Below are 14,011 nucleotides of genomic sequence, written 5' to 3'. Positions count from 1 at the left end.
CAAATTAACACGTATGCACATAAGTTCTTTATAGTTTTCATACATGGTTAAAATTCGTTTTTATTTTAAATCATTGGCTTCGAGAATTTTGGGATTTAATCTCAAAAATCTTTGGTTGAAGTCCAATGTTTTCTAAGAAACCATCTAGTTCACTAACAACCATTGGCTCTGATACTAACTTTTGTCACACCCCAAAAACGTCGCAGCGGAACTACAAACATGGCGATGACGGAGGTTGGTACCCATAAATGTCTTAGTGGTCGATGCAATATTTATTTTGGACATTTAGCTTATTTAAAACATCAAGTTTAGAGTTTCGAACATACACCACAACCATGTCATACTTGTTTAACCCTTATGGGTCTTAGTACACGCGGTCCCAAAAGTAGTTTCAAAAGTGTCCGAACATTATTTATTTAACAATCGCATCAAACAACCACATGACAATACAAACCAAAATTCCTGAAGCCGAACTCATGTACCTAAGGAACACGTAAACATCAAGTGTCAACACAATGGAAGGTGAGTTCACATATTCTAATTTGTAACAAAGTGTTTAAGGAAATCTTTCTTACAATAAATTTTTATTGGGAACAAGCATCCACACAAAATTAAGAAAGTAAGTTTTATTTCCTTTATAAAAATCCAAGGGTAAATCATCGTGAGTTGTTTATTTGAAAAGCCTCCGATGAGATTTTCTACCCATGGTTTGAATACTAAATATTAGTCATTTGTTCAGTTTCGTAAGTTTGCAAGACGTTACAAGCTATATATCATAACTGAGGTTCTAATCAATATTATACAATTATAGAATAAAATTCATTGCTATGTGGACTGGAGTTACCAGTCACAACGGGGAGTCAACCCGATAGATCTATCAACAATTCCAAGTGTTCCATACTTAATGATTAAAAATGGCTAAGATCGCGCCAGGAATATCCCACAATTAGGACACCAATTGCCCTCCTCAATTGCATCAATATATATACCTCCTAGAAAACAAATTTAATATTGGCGTTGCACAAATCCCCGAAGTCCCCGACGTAACGGAGGCAACCTATAACTCTACTTACACTCTTAAGATCGGGATAAGGTGTTTGTGAGTAATTTTTAGAAAGAGTTGTTGGTGTTACAAGGAGTAGAACAAAAGATGTCAAGTTCTTGCCACCCTCAAACGGATGGGCAAACTGAGGTCTTGGATGGACAAAAGATGCATGTTCTTTGAAAAGCCTAAGGATTGGGTACAATGGTTGCCATTAGCTAAATATTGGTATAATACAACCTATCAATCAGCCATTAAATTCCCTTTGAAGTGATATATAGTTAGCCACCCCTTTACACTTAGCTTATCTTCCTGGTGAAAGCAATGCGGAAGCAGTGGATAGGAGTTTGACTATGCGGGAGGAAGTTATTAATATCCTTAAAGCTAACTTGGTTCAAGCTCAACATCAGATGAAACAATTTGAGGATAGTCACAGGTATGAAAGGTGTTTTGATATAGGAGATTGGGTGTATTTGAAACTTCAGCCGTATAGGCAACAGTCTATTGCAAAAAGGGTTAATCAGAAGTTGTCTGCAAAATACTTTGGGCCATACTTAGTTCTGTCTAAAGTTGGGGAAGTTGCTTATACTTTACAGTTACCAAAGGGATCCTCTATTTATCCTACAATTCATGTTTCAATGCTTATATAACAACCTTCCTGAAACCCTTAACATGCCCTAAAAAACCTATAATAAACCCCGTATACGAAAAAACGGACCCAATATACCTTTATATTATTAAAAAACAAATAAAACAAAAAATTTTTGTTTTCTCACGGGGCGTGACCCAGTCAAGCTAGGACTGTCGTGGGCCACGACAGCATGACACCAGGCCGCACCCGGTTCTGCCACGTGTCCCCCTGCGTGTGAAGTCTAGACCATTGATTCACCATAGCTAGGGCCAACCCAAGGTCTCTTGCGGGCCACGTAACACTTAGAGTAGGTGCTCGCGGGCCGCGAGCCGCCATATTTCCAACCTATATAAGGAGGCTTCGACCTCAGTTGAATTTGTTCAATTCTTTTCTCTCTCAAAGCCCCTATAATAGCATTAGTGTTGCTCGATATAATACCCCTAAAAAGCGAAGCTCTGCCTCGTTGTAAGTATTATAACCCCCGGTTACGTATTAGTTACTATACCCGATTGATCTAGGGCTCCGTAACGTATGTCAAGGCTCTGCCTGACTCAGTCGTTGGAGTTCTGTCTCGGGGTATGGCTAATGTAAATTGGGTTATCTTACTAACACGTGTGCATTGTTTAATTTAATAGATTATAACCAAGAAGTCACCAGAAAGCAGTAGTATTATCTAAAACAACATTGTGAGTACATCTTATTTTGTAAACTGTTTTTACAAAACCTCAATTGTTTTAAAGTATAATTAACAGTGATTGAGTCTATGTATTCTACAATTACTGTTGGTATGTTGGGGTTTTGTATACATTACTTGCTACTACACTCTGAGTAGTAGCATGACTACAAGTCAGGATTAACAGTACCGTGGGTGTAATTGGGTAGATAAAAACATTGTAATCGCTCTCAATACTGTAAAATTATAAAATCTTGTTTTGATTAAACCGGGATGCACTCGCCAGTATTTCTTGCTGATAAAACGTTTTGAAACGCGTTTTAGGTAACAAAATGTGAAAGCCAAATAGAAGCCAGCTGGAGAGCACCGAAGGCTTGGAAAAGTGGCTATAAAACTTACCTAAATAAAGAAGAAATTTTATTTCAATAAATTACGGTTCATCCCTATAAACGTATTGTAATGGAAACTTGGGTTTTTTCCCATGTTTTTCTTATTTATAAAAGTGTGGTGTTTTAACTCTGATAAATTATTTCCTAACTACAGTCCTGATGTTTAATTTCCGCTGCCAAATCAATAAACACCGATACCACTAATCTGGATCTCGCGGCCGCCCGCTCCCGGGGTAGGGGTCGTGGGTTGCGACAGAGAGTGGTATCAGAGCTACAGCCACTGATTTAAGCCACAAAAGTGTTCTGTTGACACCAAGATTTTATCAGTTGTGTTAGGATATAATCTATGTGATTATGTGTATACATGTATATTATTGTTTTGTGTTATTTGACAATTTGTTAGTTTACAGTATGAGTGAGCAAGGTACGTCTGACGCCTATCGTCACCTAGCTAGTTCCCCCAAGAGTGAAGGAACTTCATCACAGCCTACTCCTTCGGGGTATTCTGCTGACACTGAAGAAGGAATCTTCATCTTTAAGGCGCAATCCGAAGAACCATTCCCTTTGAAAAAGAGAGGATGGTTTAGTAGGGGAGCACATGAGAGAAGAAAGCGAATGAGAAAGTTACAACAACAAAGAGCGTTAGCAGCAACCAATAGGGAAGTAAATGCCCAAACACAAGAAGCAGATAATAGACGGTTGGTAAACTTTCATATGCTAGCCACCACTGCATCAGATCCAAACCTAGACCAAATAATTGCACCACAACCACTGCCACTATTTCTACCCAACCAATGGAGATAGAACTTAATAGGAAACCAAATTCCCATACCAGCATTTGACCCTAATGAGATACCAAGAATCCCAACACCTAATCCTTTAGCGTATGATCCATGGGAAGATGACCATAGGGGATATCAGAAACTCGATCCACAGGAAGAACCGATACCAAATCCCATAGGACAGTATACCAACCTTAACCCTCTAGATCCGTATTAGAATGTCGACCAGTATATTCAGAATATGTTAGACAACCAGTACCCATATGGAGAACCTATACCTCAGTACCCTAACCCAGTACCCGCACCACTACCATCCATGAGTGAAGAGAATGTGCAGGAACTCCGCACATTTGGTGAGGAATTAGTAGAAGAAGGAGAGAGGATAAAACAGATAGGAGAAAATCTCGTGTGGAAATACGACAAGCGAGAAATGCAGTTTTGGATGAATAACCCATAATATATATATATATATATATATATATATATATATATATATATATATATATATATATATATATATATATATATATATATATATATATATATATATATATATACTGGTCGTTTACCCGCGCGATGCGGCGGGAAACATCACTTAGGTTGGTGAGTTTAGGGCTATGTACGTAGATGTAGTTTCTGATGTGGCGTGCGACGATGATGGTGATAGTGTAGCAGAACGTGAGGGTCGGTTGCGGCCTTCTTCAGCGGCGGAGAATCAGCAATGTGCGGTGATTGGTGGTTTCGTGATGGCGTTTGGTGGTTATTGTGTGACGGTCGGTTACCGGCTTCAGGAGAAAACAAAGAAAATTGTGTGATTCTAGAAGGAAACCCGCGCGATACGCCGACGATGACAATTTACAATACGATACTCTTTTTGTGTTGGTTTATCGACCCTCTCTCATGATACATCGTATAGTAATTATGCTAGTTTTCTCATCTCAATATTATTTTACAAGTTTACTTTGTTAATTTTTTTTTCTTCCAATTAAAGTCTTCGTGGTACATTGTTTTAATTCTTATTAGTGTAGTCTATTGATAGACTAAGATTTACACATCTCAATTAACTGATAAGATGTACATGATTTAGTAGACATACATGCTATTCTTGTGTTTTAAGGTGGAAAAATGTAAATATATTAAAACTGGGCATTTTGATTTCTGCTTTAAAGCTCTGCATTCCCTTCTAAACCACAAATGCTACATTATGCAAACTACGGTTTTACATGTGAAAAAGAGGGTATAGGGAAGCACTTAAAATTACCTAGTGTGAAAAAAGAGGGTAGTGGGAAGCACTTAAATTTGATATTGTACATGTTAATATTTTAAAATTCAACAATAAATCTAAATCTTATCGATCAATATTAGACGACTAATTCCCGTCTTGCCTTGGTGCATGGGAAAGCTAAAGATATGCAAACATACAACAAATGCTTCAGGTTTTATGAGAATCAAGCCTTTTCTGGTGAGCTGCAATCAAAGACTTGGAGAAGTCAGTAAACAGAACCAAATATATGCAATATTGGAAGGTTGCTTATTCCAGCAATAATTAAAACTTAAAAGTTTAAGCTATGTTCCAAAAGTCATGTATGCTTTAACTTTTTTGGGTCAAATTTCTTACTTTTTTTAACCAAGATAATCTGGATTCCTTTATGAAACTAAAATTTGTAGTATTTGATCCCTAGTCCAATGTAAGAGTCAAAATTGGAAGTAGAAGTAAAGCATACCAGTTCTCATGCAAAAAATTTCCAGATACAACAATACATGATTTAAGATGTAATTCAACCTACTTAAACCATACCATTTTAGTTTTTAGTCTTTGTTTTTTTATATATTTTTTTACCTGTTTGACATTGTGACCCTGTAAAACCCACCACACAGTTACCATGCTCAGACATCAGTCAGTATATAAACTGAACTTACAACAGATTGCTATTTACCTATTTGTTTGGTGTTTTTCCATCACTCAAAAGTTGCTATTATCGCTAACTGATCACCATGGCTGCCATATAATGATGCTTGCAACTGAGACTCAGCATCATTCGCTTTCGTTTTACCTCACTGCAACAAAAATAAATTCAATAAGTAACCGAAATCTCGCTAAACAAATAAAGCAGCGTTTAATGGTTCAAAAACAATTATTCTTACTTCTTCTTTTAGCCATGGCTAACGAATTAGTGTCGTCTTCCCATGGCCACATCTTAGCGGGCGCACCAAATAAAATAGGTCACCCCCAGTTCCACGAAACGTGTGCCAAAAAGCAACACTAAATCGCAGCCAATCCTATACAAACAATAACGTCGTATAGATGTATAATAATCTCTAAATTCCCTAAATCAAAAGGTGCCCTTTTTCAAAATCTAACCTTCATATTCTTCCCAAGAATCTCCTCGTTGGGATTGTACCATTTATACGCAAGTGGATTCTTGCTAGTTAGCCCCTACACAAAACAATCACATCAATAACACATAATTCATCTAAACGCGATAACGGTTATGATTTCTGTCACAATCCCAAAGCAATTATTAGCCAAGTGTTCAGAGAAAATTAAAACAACACTTTTGACTCTGTTCTTACACTATTAGTAAATGACATAAATACCCATTGGTAAGTACAAAAAACAAACAATTTTGGACCAACCCAACAACACTCCTTTGTCCAACAGTTTATACTTGTACTAAACATGACTACATAAACAATATTATTAAAATAATAAGTAACTACTATTTAATAACACTAATAATAATACTATTTAGAAGAAAAAAGGGTGTCAAAGAACGGTCAAAACATAATGGACAAAACCGTTATGAATCAGCCAAGCCCAAATTCACTTATACTAAACTTTTTATCTCTTAGTCACAAACCAACTGTGACTCATTAGTAATGAGTCATTACACAACCTGTTCACAGCCCGGCCCACCCATTTTTACCTCTACATGTTATAGATACAAACAGGTATAGATAAAATATACCTGAGTATGAAAGGGCAGTGATGGTTGTGGGTTTGCTGTCTTTTCTGATGGTATAACCTAGGAAGATCCAACCATCTACCAGCAATCATGAACTCCTGCGCCTCCAAACACAAGCTACTCACTTGTTGTTCAGCCACCTGAGCCAAATTTCACAAAATTCAAACACAAATTAACCAAAAGTACTCACCAAATCCACAACAAACATATCAGCAACAGTTTTCAGTACAGTTTCAACTCGCATAACAGTTAATTAACAACAAATCCACTTACATAACACTCAAATTTCACAAATTCAAACACGATGTGGTTTATAACGGTACCTAGAGGTCAACCCCAGTGGATTTTGTGTTGAATAGAGAAAAACCCCAGTGGATCTTGTGTCGAATAGAGAGAAAATCATCGATTCGGTGTCATTGAAACCAAACCCCTTGTTGCAACTTATCCTTGACAGCAGTTGCACCAACAAACACAAGTATATTAACAGCCACATAGAAACACAACAAATAAAAAGCTGAAAACTGAATCACCAGATCGAGTTTAAAGATTTAACCTTTATTTGACGCTTTGGAAAACACCAAATCAGCAGAAGTAATCATCAACGAAGCCAAATCCAACCATCTACCAGCAATCATGAACTCCTAAGCCTCCAAACACAAGCTACTCACTTGTTGTTCAGCCACCTGAGCCAAAATTCACAAAATTCAAACACAAATTAACCAAAAATACTTACCAAATCCACAACAAACATATCAGCAACGGTTTTCAGTACAGTTTCAACTCGCATAACCGTTAATTAACAACAAATCCACTTACATAACACTCAACGTCTTCAGTACAGTTTCAACTTGCATAACCATTAATTAACAACAAATCCACTTACATAACACTTAAATTTCACAAATTCAAACACAAATTAACTTAAAACACTCACCAAATCCACGAAAAACATATCCAAAACAGTTTGTAGTACAGTTTCAACTCTCATAACCATTAATTAACAACAATCCACATGAATAACACTCAAATTCACATATTCAAAGTTCAAACACAAAATCATTAGCTCAAACTATATACAGTTAAACGATTACCAGTATTAAAGCCAGATCTGAACAGAAGAAGATGAGGATTAACACGAGCAGCAACGGATCTCAGAAAAGTTAAATGCCAGTTAGTTGAACCCTAGCCTTTAGTTCTCTGGATCAACCAAAAACAACAGATTCAACAACAGATACAAAGTAAACTAAAGCTTGATTAAACGATTACCAGTATTAAAACCAGATCTGAACAGAAGACGATGAGGATTAACATAAGCAGCAGCCGATCTCGGATAAGATAGTTTAAAACGGTACCTAGAGGTCAACCCCAGTGGATCTTGTGTCGAATAGAGAGAAAATCATTGATTCGGTGTCATTGAAACCCTATCCAAACACATATGTAGAAGTATTAAACAGATCAGACTCAAATAACAAACAAAAAACTTTAGATGTGGTTTAAAACGGTACCTAGAGGTCAACCCCAGTGGATCTTCTGTCGAATAGAGAGAAAATCAACGATTCGGTGTCATTGAAACCCTAGATCTGGAAATCGCCCGGGAGAGAGAAAGCAGCTCGGGATGGGGGCGGATAAAATGCTATTAGAATGAGAAACCCTAAAATTGATTTGTGTACCCGTGTGTTTTTTAGTGAAGGGTATAATTGGGATTGTGAATTATATTATGCTTTAAAAGTGTTTTAAGGAAATTTCAATGACTTTAAGAAGTCCCTTGGATATGTATATCATATTATATATATATATATATATATATATATATATATATATATATATATATATATATATATATATATATATATATATATATATATATGTGTGTGTGTGTGTGTGTGTGTGTGTGTGTGTGTAGTTTGAAAAAAAAATCCACTAAAATAGATAACCTAATATCTATCGATGCACAACTAGTAGTGTGTTTAAATTCCCATTGTAGATTGTAATATATATATATATATATGAAAAGAGTAAAAGTCGCAATGCTCGACGATTTTGATCAATTTGTTTGCCTGATTGTTTGCACTAAATTCATTCTGTGATGTTAATACCTGATAAATGTTTATAATCCAGATGGACAACGAAGTAAATCAGGAAAACCAGAATAATGATAATAATGGAAACCAAATAGATAACAGTGCCATCCAACATATAGTAGCACAAGGAATCATAGACGCTATGCCATATATTATCAAGACTGTTAAGGAAGCAGAAAATAATAAAACTAACAGTGGAAGTAAACGACCACCTACTAAACCCAGTCACAGTGTGAATAATGGACCACTACTCCAATTACCTATTCCAAAAAGAAGTAGAACCATGTCATATGGTTGTTCTTACAAAGAATTCTGGTCTTGCAAACCAATATAATTCTTTGGCAATGAAGGAGCCATTGTAGCTCTACGTTGGATAGAAAAGACCGAGGCAGTCTTAAAAAGAAGCAAATGTGTAAAGGAAGATAAAATTTTGTTTGCTTCTAGTCTTTCTAAGAATGCAACCTTAGAATGGTGAAATACTATTCTCCAGTCTAGAGGAAGTGATAAAATTTATAATATGGAATGGACTGACTTTAAGAACATAGTTGAAAGGAAATTTTGTCCTCCTCATGAAAAAGAACAAATCGCTAATAAGTTCTTAAATCTTAGAATGACTGGAATAGACTATAGGGGTTACACTACCATATTCTTCGAATATGCTAGGATAGTGCCAACCCTAGCCTTACCAGAACCAGTATTAATCTCCCGTTACATCTGGGGATTAATTAGTGAAATCCGACACGTAGTCAAGGCAGCTAGACCACAAACTATAGAAGAAGCTGTAGAACTAGCCAATACCTTGACTTATGAATTGGTACGTACGCAAGAGGAGAACCAGAGAAAGAACCTAGCCCAAAAGCTTACCTAGGAATTTCGCTACGGTAATTCCAACCATGGGAAAGGTACAGGTTCTACTTCTGCACCTTACTGCAAGTACTGCAAGAAGAAGCATTCAGGAAGATGTTCCATATACTACAACTTTTGCAAAATGTCTAGACATAAGGAAGAAGACTGCAGGAAGAAACCCAGCAATAAGCTATGCTTCAACTGTGTAGAGACTGGGCATATCAAATCAAACTGTCCGAAACTAGCTCCAGCAACAAATAGCAAAGCTACTAAGAATGCTATAGCATTTGTTCTGACTGCTGATGAAGCCAAGATGATTCCAGATGTGATTGTCGATACGTTTCTACTTAATGATATTTTTGCTAAAGTATTATTTGATTCTGGTGCGAACCAAAGTTTTATTAATAATTCGTTCTGTAAACTTCTCAATCAATCATTAACAAAACATCAACAAGAATGTCTACTACAAACGAAAAATGGAGAATCCATTAAGATCACTGAAATCTTGCAGGGAGCAAGAATAGAAATTTTAAACCATAATTTTATTGCTAACCTTTATCCAATGAATCTGGCTGGATTTGATGTCGTATTAGGAATGGGTTGGTTAGTAGCCAATCATGCCAGCATTTCATGTGATCAAAAGTCAATACAAGTAAGTTCACCAGTGAAAAGATCACAATTAAAGGAGATAAGCCAACCAGGTCCACAAAATTCATCTCTGTGATGAAAACGGCAAGCTATGTAAGGAAAGGATCACTAGTGTATATGATTTCCATAATCATTAACACTAAAGGAAAAGAATTAAAAGATATTCCTGTAGTATATAAATTCTCAGATGTTTTCCCCGAAGAGCTACCGGGACTACCGCCGGATAGGGAGGTTGAATTCAGAATTCACCTACTACCAGGGACAACACCGATTGCCAAGGCACATTACCGTTTAGCACCAGCGGAGATGCAAGAACTAAAGACACAATTGGACGAACTTCTGGAGAAAGGTTTCATATAGCCTAGTTCATCACCATGGGGAGCACCAATCTTGTTTGTCAAGAAAAAGGACGGATCAATGCGTATGTGCATTGATTACCGAGAATTGAACAAGGTTACGATTAAAAATCGGTACCCACTACCGAGAATCGATGATCTGTTTGATCAACTTCAAGGAGCTCGATTCTTTTCTAAGATCGATTTATGCTCAGGATATCATCAATTGAATGTACAGGAAGAGGACATTCCTAAAACTGCTTCCAGAACAAGGTACGGTCATTATGAATTTACAGTCATGCCATTTGGTTTAACCAATGCCCCAGCCGCATTTATGGACATGATGAACATAATATGTAAACCATATCTGGATAAATTCATAATTGTCTTTATAGATGATATTCTTATTTACTCTAAGAGTTAAGAAGATAATGCAGAGGTTTTATCTATACTTCAGAATTTGCTGAGAAAAGAAAAGCTTTATGCTAAATTTTCAAAATGCGAATTTTGATTACAAGAAGTCCAATTCCTTGGACACCTGGTTAATCATGAAGGAATTCATGTGTATCCCACAAAGATCGAAGCGATTACTAAGTGGAAAGTCCTTGAATCACCAACGGAGGTGAGAAGTTTTCTTGGACTAGCAGGTTATTATAGACGTTTTATTTAAGATTTTTCTAGAATAGCCATTCCATTAACCAAACTGACCTGTAAATCAGTTAAGTTTGAATGGGGACCAAAATAGGAAGAAGCTTTTAGAATTCTTAAGCAAAAGTTAACCAACGCACCCATACTCGCGTTACCAGAAGGAACTGAAGACTTTGTAGTCTATTGTGATGCTTCTAAGTTAGGTTATGGATGTGTGTTGATGCAACGTCAAAAGGTTATAGCCTATGCCTCTAGAAAACTTAAGAATCATGAAGAGAATTATACAATCCATGATTTAGAATTAGGAGCCATAATCTTTGCTCTTAAAATTTGGAGACACTACCTGTATGGTAGCAAGTTTACTGTTTTCACCGATCATAAGAGTCTAAGATATGTTTTTGGGCAAAAGGAGTTAAATATGAGACAGAGACGCTGGATGGAAATTCTCAGTGATTATGATTGTGATATCTAGTATCATGCAGGAAAGACTAATGTAGTAGCTGATGCTTTAAGTCGAAAGTATCATGAAAAGCCAAGACGAGTACGTTCTCTCAAGTTAAATCTGCAGATATATTTAAACGAGTAAATTAGAGAAATACTGGAATCAGTAATCAAGGATGATACTAGAAAATTAAAAGGAATGATTAAGGAATTAGAACACGGAACAGATGGAATTTGGAGGTTCCATAAGAAAAGAATCTGGATACCCAACCAAGGAAACCTACGCCACCGAATTTTAGAAGAAGCCCATAAGTCTAAGTATACGATACATCCAGGTAATGATAAAATGTATCAAGACTTTAGAAAGAATTTCTGGTGGATAGGAATGAAAAAGGATATAGCAACCTATGTTGCTAAATGTCTAACCTATTCACAAGTTAAAGTTGAACACCAGAAACCCTCAGGTTTATTGCAGCAACTAGAAATGCCTATATGGAAATGGGAATTGATAACAATGGACTTTGTTACCAAATTACCCAGGACAAAAAAAGGTAATGATGCAATCTAGGTTATTGTAGACAAGTTAGCCAAGTTATATGTAAATGAAATAGTTTCATTACATGGAATTCCTTTATCTATTATTTATGATAGAGATAGCCGTTTTATTTCTCATTTTTGGACTAGTTTCCAAAAGGCAATGGGAACCAAGTTAAAACTAAGCACAGCTTATCATCCTCAAACAGACAGACAAAGCGAAAGGACAATTCAGACAATGGAAGATATGCTTAGAGCTTGTGTAATGTATTTCGGAGGAAATTGGGACGATCATTTACCATTAATAGAATTTTCCTATAATAACAGCTATCATACCAGTATCAATACTGCACCATTTGAAGCACTTTATGGACGAAAGTGCCGAACTCCAGTCTGTTGGGCAGAAATTGGAGAAAAAACAACTGTCTGGACCAGAGATAGTACAAGATCATTCAAGTCAACGAAAGACTAAAAACAGCACGAGATCGTCAAAAGAGTTATGCTAATAATAGGCGAAAACTGTTGGAATTTTAAGTAGGAGATAAGGTATTATTAAAAGTTTCTCCATGGAAAGGAGTGGTCAGATTCATAAAAAGGGGAAAGCTAAGCCCCAGGTATGTTGGACCCTTCGAGATTATTTGAAGAATAGGACTAGTAGCTTACCAGCTACAACTACCAGAGGAAATGGCAGGAATACATGATGTATTTCATGTATGTAATCTCAAGAAATGCTTAGCAGATGAATCCTTAATTGTACCACTTAAGGACATAGAGGTAAATGAGACGCTTAAGTTTGTAGAAAAACCCCTGCAGATTCAAGATAGAAAGATCAAGAATTTCAAACACAAGAGATTAGTTCTAGTCAAAGTGAAATGGGATTCCAAGAGAGGACCAGAATACACTTGGGAGCTCGAGTCAGAGATGCAGAGGAAATATCCACACCTGTTCCAGTAGACCTCGAGGACGAGATCTAAAACTAGGTGGGGGAGGATATAACAACCTTCCTGAAACCCTTAACATGCCCTAAAATACCTATAATACACCCCGTATACGAAAAACGAACCTAATATACCTTTATATTATTAAAAATCAAATAAAACAAAAAAAAAATTGGTTTCTCGCGGGGTGCGACCCAGTCAAGCTAGGACTATCGCGGACCGCGACAGCATGACACCAGGCCGCACCCGGTTTTGCCACATGTCCCCCTGCATGTGAAGTCTAGACCGTTGATTCACCATAGTTAGGGCCTACCCTAGGTCTCTCACAGGTCGCGTAAGACTTAGAGCAGGTGCTCGCGGGCCGCGAGCCGCCATATTTCCAACCAATATAAGGAGGCTTCGACCTCAGTTGAATTCGTTCAATTCTTTTCTCTCTCAAAGCCCCTTTAATAGCATTAGTGTTGCTCGATATAATACCCCTAAAAAGCGAAGCTCTGCCTCGTTGTAAGTATTATAACCCTCGGTTACGTATTAGTTACTATACCCGATTAATCTAGGGCTCCGTAACGCATGTCAAGGCTCTGCCTGACTTAGTCGTTGGAGTTCTATCTCGGGGGTATGGCTAATGTAAATTGGGTTATCTAAAACAGCAATGTGAGTACATCTTATTTTTGTAAACTGTTTTTACAAAACCTCAATTGTTTTAAAGTATTATTAACAGTGATTGAGTCTATGTATTCAACAATTACTGTCGGTATGTTGGGGTTTTGTATACATTACTTGTTACTACACTGTGAGTAGTAGCATGACCACAAGTCAGGATTGACAGTACCGTGGGTGGTAATTGGGTAGATAAAAACATTGTAATCGCTCTCAATACTGTAAAATTATAAAAGCTTGTTTTGATTAAACTAGGATGCACTCGTCAGTATTTCTTGCTGATAAAACTTTTTAAAACGCATTTCAGGTAATAAAATGTGAAAGCCAAATAGAATCCAGCGGGAGAGCACTTAAGGCTTGGAAAAGTGGCTATAAAAGTTACCTAATAAAGAAGAAG

Source organism: Helianthus annuus, chromosome 9 (assembly GCF_002127325.2).
Source record: "Helianthus annuus cultivar XRQ/B chromosome 9, HanXRQr2.0-SUNRISE, whole genome shotgun sequence".
In the NCBI taxonomy this organism is placed as follows: Eukaryota; Viridiplantae; Streptophyta; class Magnoliopsida; order Asterales; family Asteraceae; genus Helianthus; species Helianthus annuus.
The sequence above is the reverse complement of the archived record's forward strand: the minus strand, read 5'-3'. Positions refer to the sequence as shown.